We start from the raw sequence: 12,911 nt of genomic DNA, 5'->3' as shown, positions 1-12,911 counted from the left end.
AAGTGGATGAAAGCATTGTAGGGTATTTAGAATCAGCTAACAGAAAACGAACAATGGTTTCTATATTATCTCTTTGCCTATAACAATTTTTGTTTATACTATCACATATAATAAAATCCAGCAAGATACAACATGATAAAATCAATGGAGACAGAAGAGCCATAGTTTGGTGGGGCTTCAAAACAAGATGGTATTAAATCAGCACTAGCTATTATGATGTCTTGTTTTCTTCAAAATAGCTGTTCATTTCATCACAGGCAATAGTATCAAGCAGCCCAGAATAAAGCCATTCTAATTAATAAGTGAAAACTTTATAAGGCTTCAAGGCCACATAATGGGGAATAATAATTACCGCATACTTTTATATATTTGAGTCATTTCCTACACTAGGAAAACTATTCAGTATTCACACATGTGAGTTTGATTTATTTCACTTATAAGTATGGTTTCAAGCTGCGCCCATTTATTGATAAATATCTCAATGTGATCCTTCTTTTTAGCTGAGTAGTACTCCATTGTATAGAAATACCACAACTTTTTTATCCATTCCTCAGTTGATGGACACTTGGGTTGTTTCCAAGATCTGGCAATTATAAATTGTGCTGTTATAAACATAGGTGCGCATATATCACTGTGGTATGATGCTTTCAGTTCTTCTGGGAATATGCCTAGAAGCAGAATAGCTGGAACAAATGGGACTTCCAATCCCAGCTTTTTGAGAAACCTCCAGACTGACCTCCACAAAGGTTGTACCATTTTACACTCCCACCAACAGTGAAGGAGAGTTCTTTTTCGCCACAGCCTCTCCAGCATTTGTTGTTGGTGGTTTTCTTGATCCTGGCCATTCTTTCAGGAGTGAGATGGAATCTCAGTGTGTTTTAATTTGCATTTCTCTAATGACCAGTGATGGTGAACATTTACCTTAAAATCAGGCACAAGGCAAGGATGTCCTTTATTACCACTCCTATTTAATATAGTACTGAAAGTACTAGCCAGAGCAATTAGACAAGAGAGAGAAATAAAAGGGGTAAAGATAGGAAAATAAGAAGTTAAATTATCATTGTTTGCAGATGACATGATACTCTACATAGAAGACCCCCTAACCTCCATTGAAAGACTCTTAGATATAATAAATGAATTCAGTAATGTAGCTGGATACAAAATCAATACTCAGAAATCAATAGCATTCCTATACCCTAACAACAAAATCACAGAGAGGGAAATAAGAGAAACCACACTCTTTACACTAGCAACCAGAAAAAAAAAAATGAAATATTTAGGAATTATTCTTACGAAAGAAGTGAAAGACCTATACAGGGAAAACTATAATACACTGAAAAAAGAAATTGAAGATGATCTCAGAAAATGGAAAGACATCCCTTGCTCATGGATAGGAAGAACAAACATTGTAAAAATGGCCATTCTCCCAAAACTGTTATACAGATTCAATGCAATCCCAATAAAAATACCATCAACATACTTTATAAATCTAGAGAAATCACTCCTAAAATTCATCTGGAACCAGAAGAGACCTAGAATAACAAAGGCAATTCTAAGCAGCAAAGGCAAGGCAGGAGGCATCACAATCCCTGACTTGAAGTCATACTACAAAGCAACAGTAGTAAAATCAAAATGGTACTGGAATCAAAACAGAGCAGAGGATCAATGGAATAGATTAGAAGATGCAACCACAACTACAAACACACTCAACCACCTTATCTTCGATAAAGGAGCCAAGCAGGTTCACTGGAAAAATGACAGTCTTTTTAATAAATGGTGTTGGAAAAACTGGCTCTCCATGTGCCCAAAGCTAAAACTAGACCCATGCCTCTCACCATATACTAAGATAAAATCTAAATTTATCAAAGATCTAAATATTAAAACAGAAACACTAAATCTATTGGAAGACAAATTGGGTAGAAACATTGAAGACATAAGGGTAGGTAGAGAATTCATTAACAGGACTCAAACCGCACGGGAAATACTTCCCAGAATCAATAACTGGAACCACCTCTTATTAAAAAGTTTCTTCATGTCAAACAAAATGTCCAGCATAGTGAAAAGAAAACCCACAAACTGGGAAAAGATCTTAGTGAGCTCCTCCTCAAACAAGGGACTTCTGTCTAAAACATATAAAGAATTAAAAAAACTCAGACCCCCAAAATTCAAAGATCCAATCCAAAAATGGGCATCTGAGATGAATACACACTTCTCAGATGAAGAAATACAAATGGCAAATAAATACATGAAAAAATTGTTGTATCTTTATAACATGTTATTATATTATCTAAAAGAGTATGTAATTTAATCTTGTCAATATCTTTGATCTTGACTGTTTGATTTCTAGATAAATGTTTCAGTTAAATGACCAAGTATGCTCCCAGTCTCAAAATTCTCTTTTCCAGTTGCATTTTCAGTTTACGTATTAAGATAATACCTCTATCTACAATATAGATATTTTATTCCATGAAAATACTGTATATCTGGATTTATTCAGTGTTTTATTTTAATATCACTCAATAAAATACACAAAATTCTACAGCAGTTTTATAGTCATTACTAACAATTTGATAATGTTATGAATGACATTCAAAGTGGTTTTCACTGGCTTATTGCTGGTACCGGAAAATTCAGTTCAATTTTGCATATGATTGTCTTTCTTGCAATGTTGCTGAAGTCATGCTGACTCAAACATGTTAACTGTATGCTATTGGGTATTTTCTTAGAAACCAATCACATCACCTTCCTTAAAATTTATATATTCTGTTTCCTCCTCTTGTCTTACTTACCAGAGATTCCTATTCAGAGATTACTGCAAACCTTTTCGTATTCCCAATATCAAAGGGAATGCTTTCAAAATTAAATATGGTATTCATGGTAATGTTCTTAATGTATTCTCCTAATTTCAAGGAACTTGTCCCTTAGAATCTGGCCACATACTTGTTGTTAATTAATTTTATATATTATCAAATGCTTTGTCTGCATGTCCCGTATGATTTTTATTTCCCTTTAAAATTTTAAGGTGGCTAACTACACTTTTTTTGGTATAAATCTGAAGTAATCATATGTTATTCTCTTTATATTATCTTTTTCTGTGAATTTTCAAATTTTCTAAATGATTTCTTACTTGTATTTATAGATGGGATAAACTTGACATTTCTTTTGTCAGTTTTTCATATCTAAGCCAGCGGTTTTCTTTGTGGGAGGTTTTCAATGATGTTGCAATTATTAAATTGATTGACTGTAACACAAATATGAAAGATTGATTTACTGGTCATGGGAAAAACAGACTTTGCACTTACTAGATTAGTTTTGTTAAGTTACACTTGACTAAATATTTTTCCATTTTTAAAATTTTAAACGTATTATAATATTTGTCCATAATATTTCATCATTTTGTCATGTGTCTCCAGGTCATTTATCTGTTTGTAAGAGAAAAATAGTTTTAAAAAATCATACCGTTCTAGAAGACACTTTGATTCCTTGTCTCATTTGCTAGAATTTCTTTTCTTTTTTTTTTTTTTTTTTAGTCATATGAAGCTATTTTAGTGAAAACTGCATGATAGTGGTATAACAATAGATGTATTGGTGCATGATAACATTTATTCTTCGTTATCAGAAGCTAATCTTTGCTAAGGATTGTGGGCTTTCTACAGTTGGGTTTCACTAACAGAGGATTTGTTTCTTCCTTGGTGACTTTTGCCGTAAATACTTCAACAATTTGTTTAGTGATACAGAATGCATATCAGATTAGGGAGGGATTGGGGAAGCTGGAAGGGAGGGAGAGAGAAACACAGAGAGAAGGAGACAGATAGAGACAGAGACAGAGAGACACACAGAGAATTGAATATTTTCTAAGCTGATTGGAATTGAAACTGCAACTCTAGTAACTGGAAAACTCTTGATTACTTTAGGAAAATATTCTGACTTCATTTGTTTTTGTTTATAATTTATTTGAATATATGACTTGAGATTACAGTGGTGATTTTAGTTTTTAAGTCCAATTGGGGTTCTCTATAAGTAGAGAAAGATTATATATTGAAGAAATATGCCTTATCTCTACCTAATTTACTCTGAATGTGTATTGACACTAACATAAACCTCTTGTTTCTCTAAGCTATCATAAGGGGATGTTAGTGGCTGTAACAAAAAGCCCAGAAAGTTAATGGTTAATGTAAGAGAGTAATTTATTTCAGCAAGTTTATATGATGTAGATTGGTGCTCAGTTTCCCAGGAGACGAAAGACTATAAAACTGCGACTTCAGACTGGAAGGCATACACATCCCTTTTGCACGCAAACCATTGAAATGACTAACTTTGATTATTTAGTGATACGCCATAGAAGCATAAGGGAGTTTGCAGTATAGTTGACTTCCATATACAGAACATTTCTGTAATTGGAGAGAAGATGAGAATTTATTTTTGGTAGACAGCTTATAGTCTACTATAATGTCAATCATTGTTTAAAATCAGTGTGTATGTCAGAAAAAGAAACACATGTAATAAATCATTTGAACAGAATTTTATGTTTCCAAGAATTTTCTGTGACACTCAAGGTTTATATACGCAAAAAACAATGTTTCTTAGTTTTAAAGAAAACTGAACACTTTTATACCTGAGCAAAAATACTGTTGCACTGTAGTGTGTAAACTATTTCATATGTCCAATTTCTTTCAAGTTTAGAATATATTCTTGGTTTTGATGAGGATGCCAATATTTTATAGCTGGGTGGTCTCTGTTCATTTGATGATTGTAGGAAACATTTCAACGTTCAGGAAACTGCTATTTGACTACCAAGAAATTCCTTGCAATTGATAAATAAATTGACAGGTTTTCAGGCTGTTTTTGCTCTTGGTTTTTTGGTTTTTTTTTTTTTTTTTTTTTTTTTGGTTATTACTCTACATTATAGTGATCGAATGTGGTGAGAATACTTTGATAGATCACAGGTACAATAAAAAGTAGGTAAAATGCATTAAAATTAAAAATGCATTTTGGAAGGAGAAACTGATGACATAACATTCTTATTTGTATTCTGTAATACTTGGTAAATTGTAATGTGTGAAACCCAGTAAAAACAATCTTTCTGTTTGACATGGAAAAGTTTTAGAACAACCCCAGATATATCATTTCACTGTTGACCAAGTACAACATACTGGTTTTGTGATTTACTCTTATTTTTGTGTCATCAAAGTTTTCTCCTAATATGTAGCTTCATATGTTGAAACTACAATTAGATTAGAATTAATTAGATTTAAAAATCTAATCTGTTCTGTGTTTAATTTTGTAACTCATGAGAAATGGGAGGCTACTTTCATTCTTTCAGCTATGAATGTCCAATTGTCCCCATATTATTTGTTAAGACTGTCTTTTTCTCCATTGCACATTAGTCAGATGTAGGATTCATGGCTATTCTTTCAGGTCTTGTACCTGTTCCATTGGTCTGTGCACCAGGTTGGTACCAGTACTATGTTCTTTTGAATGCTTAATCTTTGCTGAATGTTTTAAAGCCAGGTAGCATAATGCTGCTTGCTTCTTTTAGTTTATATTGATTTGTTTATCCAAGGGTTTATGGCTCCATACAAATTTTTAAGGTTTTTAAAATCTATTCTTGTGCATAATATCATTCATATCTGAGTAGATATTGCATTAATCTGTGGATTGCTTTGAGTACAGCAGATATTTTAACAATATTGAGTCTTTGAATCTACGAACATGGGATGTCTTTCCATTTTTGTGCATTTAAATTTTTCCTAAGTGTCTTAAACTTTCATAATATAGACATCTTCCGTGTGGTTAAATTTCTTACTGGGGACTTCTTTTTTATTTTGAAGAGAATAAAACCAAACAAAATAAAATAGAATAGAGTCAATCAAAGCAAAACAATGAACATAACTTCAAAACAATACAAAAGTAAATGATTTATGGTTACCATAATTCCTCATTTTATCTTCAAAATAACTGCCGTACCATCAGATACAATAAAACCAAACAAAATAGTACAGAATGAAACTAATAAAAACAAAACAATGATGCAATACAGAACTTCAAATCCAGATAATAGTGAAACAGCATGGCTACCAAAATGCCTCTTGTTATCTTCAAAGTAGTTGCCTATACCATCACACATAATACAATCAAACAAGACAAAATAGAATAAAATCAATCAAAAGAAAACAATGAAAGCAATACAGGCCTTCCAAACAGGATAACAGGAAATCAATAATGGCTACCATAATATGTTTCATTATCTTTGAAATAGCTGTCTGTACCATGAAATATAATAACATTAGATAAACTGAAATGGAATAAATCCAAACTAAACAAATCGATGAACACATATGATTTCAAATCATGATAGTAGCTTAACAGTGGCCATTGCCTTCCCTTTTAGACAATTCCTCCCCTCTCAGTTTCACAATATCTACTATGCATTTTTAATCCCACAAACCTCCAGTTTTCTACTCTATGGAAACAGCATGTTATTCACCCGCATGACTCTGAATCATTTCACCCATGAGCATGATCTTAAATTGGATTGATTTACCTACAGGAGCCTTGAGGTTATCTATCTTTATAGCTACGTAACTTTCCACTGTATAAAAATCGTATGTCTTTCTTGTCTGCTCTGCAGCTGATAGGCAGGCTACCCCTACCTCTTTCTGGTTCCCTGTCACATGGAGCATTGTTATTTCTTCCCTGACTATCAGTTTATAAACCTCCTTTTGAGTTGAATGTGTTTCTTGTATAAAGTATATTGCTGGATCCTATCTCCCGAGCCACTGTACCTCTGTTCTTTTTCTTGGTGAATTGAAGCCAGCTACTTTAATGGTTATGGCCAACATGCACTGCCTTGTGTCTGCCATGCTATTTTCCTGCCATTGACTGTCTACTTTTCCCCTCCAGGCAACTGTCTGCCCCATTGGGTAATCCCCCTCTGTTGCTGTTCCTGGAACTGTGGTCTTTTTTTTTTTTTTTTTTTTTTTTTTTTTTCTCTCTTTAGAATGTCCTTTATTATTCTTTGTAGGGTTGGTTTGACAGTCATGATTTCCTTCAGTTGTTCTTTGTCCTGGAAGTATCTTATTTCTCCATTGATTTTGATAGATAGTTTTGCAGGGTACATCAATCTAGGTTGGAAGTTGTTTTCTTTCCAGACTTGAAATGCTTTACTTCAAGCTCTTCTTGACTTGATGGTTTGAGCTGAGAAGTTGTAAGACCGGTGTCACGAAGAAGACCCCAAGGACTCAGCTCTCATGTCAGAACAAAGGGGTTTTATTTTCTGCGCGTACAGGGTCCTCCAAACAGGTGGGAATGGAGAACCCCTTACTCGAGCAGGGCTGTGCCTTTTAAGGCCTAAAACTGCAAAGCAAGCAAGTGTTGTTACAGAAGCCAATCATAGAGATTGGAGCTGGGCTAATTGTGAGCTGTCCTCAAGGGATTGGGTTTCTTTGTGGGGCGAGGGGGTCATCTCACAAGAAGGGGTGGCACTTCTTAGGAACAGGCGTTTGTCCCATGACTGAGAAAACTGCCTGTTTATCTCAAATGGCCCGGAAACACTGGGTCCTGTGCGGGTGGAGCTGCACATAGTTTCGAAACTCGCACCACAAGGCCTCCTGAATAGAAAAGTCTAACAGCAATTAACAACCTTAGTTACCTTACTTTAGCACCACAATCATTCTATTTGTAGAGGGCAACAATGGTTAGCATATAAATTAGGTAAGATTTTACAATTCTTTACAGAAGAGAGCATTGATTAACATATCAATCCTTTGCCCAGAGGAAAAGGAAGACATACATTTACAGTAAGGCCAAGTTACAGGTATTGCTATGATATAAATGAAGCTATTTTTGTGAAGAATGTACATCTAATACAATCTGATGCAATTAACACAATTTGTGACGGGGCTACCTGGTAGGGAAGACCCGGGTTGTCAGGAGTTATTACCTCAGGCCTTTGTTTTATGGCCTTTAGGAAGTTAAAACTTAACCTACTTAGATTCGAAGGGAGAAGGGGAGGGGAAGCAGCAGATGGAACGAGCTTTCTTGGTCTCTTCAAAGTCTGTCATGATTCTGATGGGCTTTCTTTTATAGATAATCTGTTTCTTTTCTCCAACAACTTTTAATATTCTGTTCTTATGTTGAATTTCTGAAATCTTGATTATTATATATCTGGGTATAGATTTACTTTGGATATGCTTAACTGGAGTTCTATATGCCTCACTAGTCTGAATGTCACTTCCTTTTTCCTTGCTTGGGAAGTTTTCTGGTATTATTTCTGTAAACAGACCTCTAACGTCATTTTTTGTTGACCCCTGCTTTTTCACTCACACTTATTATTCTTAAGTTATGTTTTTTGGGGTTGTCTTGCAATAGTCAAATTGTTACTTTCTGGTTCCTTGTTATTTTTAAAAGATCTTTCTTTTTGCAATCACAACTGCAAACCTGTCTTCAAGGCTTGAAAGTATATTTTCAGTTTCTTTCAAGCAGTTTTGCCAGCTTCCAATGAATTTTTTAATTATCTGGATATCTTTTTGAATCTGTTTCATGTACTCTAAATCTTCTTTTATAATTTTCATTCAAGATTTCCCTCATTTTCCTATGCTCCTCTATTTCTTTTATCTATGTCTGGTTTAGAGGTGGTTAGCAATTCTGTTGTTGTGTTTTTCATTTTTTCTTTTACTTGAGATAGTATTCTGTTCTAATTTCTTTCATGACCTCATAAAGTTGTATCTTTACTTCAGTTGCCATCATGTCAGAAATTTCAGGTGTGCAACTCTTAATCTCTTCAATGTTTACATTTGATGGATCAGCTCTGCTTGTATTGGAGGCCAGAGACTACCTTTTGTTTCTCAGTCTTGATGTATTTCTGGGTACTTCCAGACAAGTGGATAGTGGGGTCCCAGGCACTTCCTACATTGGCTACAGTTTCTCTGCCAGTCTAGCTGGCTATGGGTATCCGATGGCCATTAGGTGTGCTGGTGGAGGGCTGTCTGCTGCTTTTCCCATCCTGCACTGGCACTCTAATTGCTGCTGAGTGTGAACATGGGCTAGGCCAATTTCCTCCTCCAGACCAAATTGGTTACCTGCAGAGGAGAACCTCCACAATGGCCACTGTAATACATAAATGGGTGGGACTCAGTCTGAGCAATTCCCACCGGCCTGAACCCAGCTAGGAGTTCCAGGAAGAAGCCAGCAGCAGTTCTGGTTTGGGGCTTATCTCGATGACTCCAAAAAGGTTCCTCGCCAGTTGCTCTCTTCAGTGGGGAAACTGAGTCCTCCTCATTCACTGCTAGCCAGTGCACCCTTCCACTTCCTCATTCCCCTCCTCTGCCATGTCTGTCTACAGAGGCCTTTGGAGTCACCAGCCACGACTGTCACCATGACTATGCATCCCCAGGTTCCAACAGCTCCTCTTGTACTGTGAGTCCAGCTCTGGGTGAAGGTGCTACCAATTCCTACTTCTTCTTCAAGTTTTTTTTTTTTTTTAACTCTTTCTGTGGGCTTCAATTCTCACTTTAGAAGCTTCCTGGGTCCAGGGGACCCACTTCCAGCCTTCTTGTCTTCCCCACGGTGCTATATTCTAGTGTCTGGACTGTTTCGGAGAGACTGTGTACTCTGCTGCTGTTTCACCATCTTCCCGGAAGCCTCGGGCACTTCTTTTTTGCAAAGTATTGTAAATAAAGTTGCTTTTCTGATTTTTATTTCATATATTTGCTCTTGGCATATATCAATGTTACTGATTTTTACATTACATTAATTTTTTTTGCCTTTTCACTGTGCTTAATATATTAATGATGTTTCCTTCATTATAAATTTTATTAGGGCATGCATACAGTACATAATGTTTACATTCATCATCATGAATTGGTAGATAACACATCATAATTCATTAATTTATCAAATTATGTATCTCACAAAGGGTTAATATCAAGAAAATATAAGAAACGCAAACAAATTAGCACCACATAATTTAATAAAAAACTGGCAGAGACTATGTAGTCTTTTGCCAAAAGAAGATACCCGCAGGGACAGCAGGGTTATGAAGTGATAATCAATATAAAAATCACTAGGGAAATGCAGATCAAACCACAGTGCACCACTATAGGAATGAGTGCTGCAAGAAAGACAAAAGCTAACAAGTACTGAATGAGGATATAAAAAAAGGAAACACATTGTTACTGGCGATATAAATTAATATATCTAGTTTGAAAAGCACTAGAATTTGCACAAAAAGTTAAAAATTGAAATGGGTTTCAGCAGACCCATTTGTGGTTATATATCCAAAGGAAATGAAATCAGTAAGATGAAGAGACATGAGCATTTCCATACTTATTGCAGAGCTACTTAGAACAGCTATAAAAATGAAGCCAGCAATCATGTCCATCAGTTTAGAAAAGGATAAAGAAAATGTAATATATTCACCTAAGGATGTACTCCTCACCTGTCAAGAAGGATGAGATCTTACCATTTTTAACAAAATAGAACTGAAGATCGTTACATTAAATGAAATAAACCAGGTACTGTGGCTGGGGATTTAGCTCAGTGGCATAAGCTCCTGCAAGTGCGTGGTCATGAGTTCAATCCCTGGTACCAATAAAAAAGAAAAAAAAAATTTTTTTAAAGAAATAAACCAGGTACTGAACTGAAGTATCACATGCTCTCATTGTGGTTGGTCAATTTTCCTTTACTGTGAAAAAAATACCTTAAACAATGAAAAAACTAAAGAAGGAAAAATTTGTTTTATTTAATAATTTCAGAGATTTCAGCTCATGGCTGGTCAGCTGCATTGGCTATGAGCCTGTGATGAGCTTGTTCATTGTGACAGAAGACCACAGTAGGGCAAAGTTGCTCACCTCATGGTGACCATGAAAGAGAGAAAAGAGAGATGTAAACAACTTCCTCCACTTGAACCTCATCTTCTAAAGTTCCAGCCACTTCTGTGGCTGGAATCAAGCCTATGACTCAGGAGGGACTTGCTTCTGTGAGAAATTCCAGAGTTTAACTATAACACTCACTTCTATATGGAATCAAAATTAGCAGATCTCATATCTGTTGATAGAAACATGTTGGTTATCAGAACTTGGGCCTGTGGTGGGAAACGAATGATGGGATGGGCTGATCGGCACATATTAAATTAGAGTTAAAAAGGACAAAGGAGGTCTAGTGTACCATTTCACAGTAACCACAGGCAATGACATTATGTTGTATATTTCAAAAAGGTAGAAGAAAGAAATTTGAGCATTTTCACTATGAAAAAGTGATAAATATTTGGAAGATATATTTAGTTGTATTTGAATATTATACAATGAACATATGCATTGAAAGATCACATGAAATTCTCATAAACATGTGTATTTATATTTTTATATACTGTTAAAAATAACATTTACACATTGTTAAAAATATTTGCATTATAATAAGGAGTTATACATCACTGAGATTTGGTTGCTCTTTAGAAACATTAAAACAAGAATCTAATTTTTTTTACTTGAAGTAATCAAATATCTTTCTTATAAAGTATTTGTTTTTACAAATTTTATGATATATATTGTCTAATTTCATCTCATCTTTATTAAAAATTTATTTTCTCACTTACTCTTGTTATAATTTTCTTGTTACAAGATTGTTTGCAGGAAGATGACCTTATTTCACAGGATGGTAAAATTTACTCTTTATCAAGTTTTACAAGGAGAGAACAATATTTAACTTGGTTGATAAAACTGAGATAAGTGATTCATATTTATTTTAATAGACTTCTGTGGAAGTTTTATGTTTACTGCAAAATTTAGCAGAAATTAAAAGGACTTCCTGTAAAACTTTCAGTACTTATGTATCACTCTCCTCATTAACTTCTCTAACTTGCTACCCATGACAGCTTGACAAACCTAGATTTACTCCAAATTTCTAACCAAAGTCCATATTTTATATTGAGATCACACTTACTATCGTATGTTCTAAGTGTCTGGATGGATTTATAGTGATATTTATCTGTCATTGTAGTATCATGCAGTCATGGTTCATTCCACCAAAACTCCTCTGCCACTTCCTATTCATCCTGCACTCTCCCCTGACACTTCTCAAACACTTTTTTTTCCTTTTTTAATCTCCATGGGTTTACTTTACCCAGGCAGCAAAATAACTGATGAGGAAGTTCACTGAATTTTCTGATCAGTTTCTTTCACTTAGTGATATGCAGGGAAGTTAAAATAAATTTAAATTTCTCCATGTTTTGGCACAGTTTGACAGTTTTTTTCTTCTTAGCACTGAGTAGTATTCTATTTTCTGGTTGTTGCCACAGTTTATCCAATCACCCACTGAAGTACATCTTTGCTGCTTCCATATTTTGTCAATTATGAACAAAATTGCTACAAATACACTTCTGCATGGTTTGTGTGAACATAAGTTCAATTTTTTGGGTAAAAAACAAGGAGCATGGCTGTTGGATTATGTAATTAAAAATAAGACTTTTAAAAACTGCCAGACTGTGTTCCAAAGTACAGTACCATGTTTTATTTGTAGCCAACATGTGTGAATATTTCTGGTTCTCTGCACCTTCATTAGCATTTATCGTTCTGAGGTGTGGCCATTCTAATAGATGTGCAGTGGTATTTTATTGCTATTTTAGTGGACTTCTGAATATTTGTGTAACACAACAGTAAAGTGAACTAAGATTGTTGCTCTCTTGGTTTTTGTTTTAGTATTTTTTTATTTTCTACCATATGTGTTAAATATCTAAAATAATGATATTTCTTCCAAATCAACTTAACTTGCACATTACATTCCTAATATCTGAGTTATAGATTACTTAGTTAGATGTTGTTTGTATTGCTGGACCATATAACAAATATGGCTAGCATTTAAGATATATTTAAATTGCTATCCTAAAGTCAACCAACATTCATGCTTACATTTTT

The sequence above is a fragment of the Cavia porcellus genome, unplaced genomic scaffold, assembly GCF_034190915.1.
Source record: "Cavia porcellus strain 051 isolate PalLab524CR breed Dunkin Hartley unplaced genomic scaffold, mCavPor4.1 scaffold_14, whole genome shotgun sequence".
NCBI classification, from domain to species: Eukaryota; Metazoa; Chordata; class Mammalia; order Rodentia; family Caviidae; genus Cavia; species Cavia porcellus.
The sequence above is the reverse complement of the archived record's forward strand: the minus strand, read 5'-3'. Positions refer to the sequence as shown.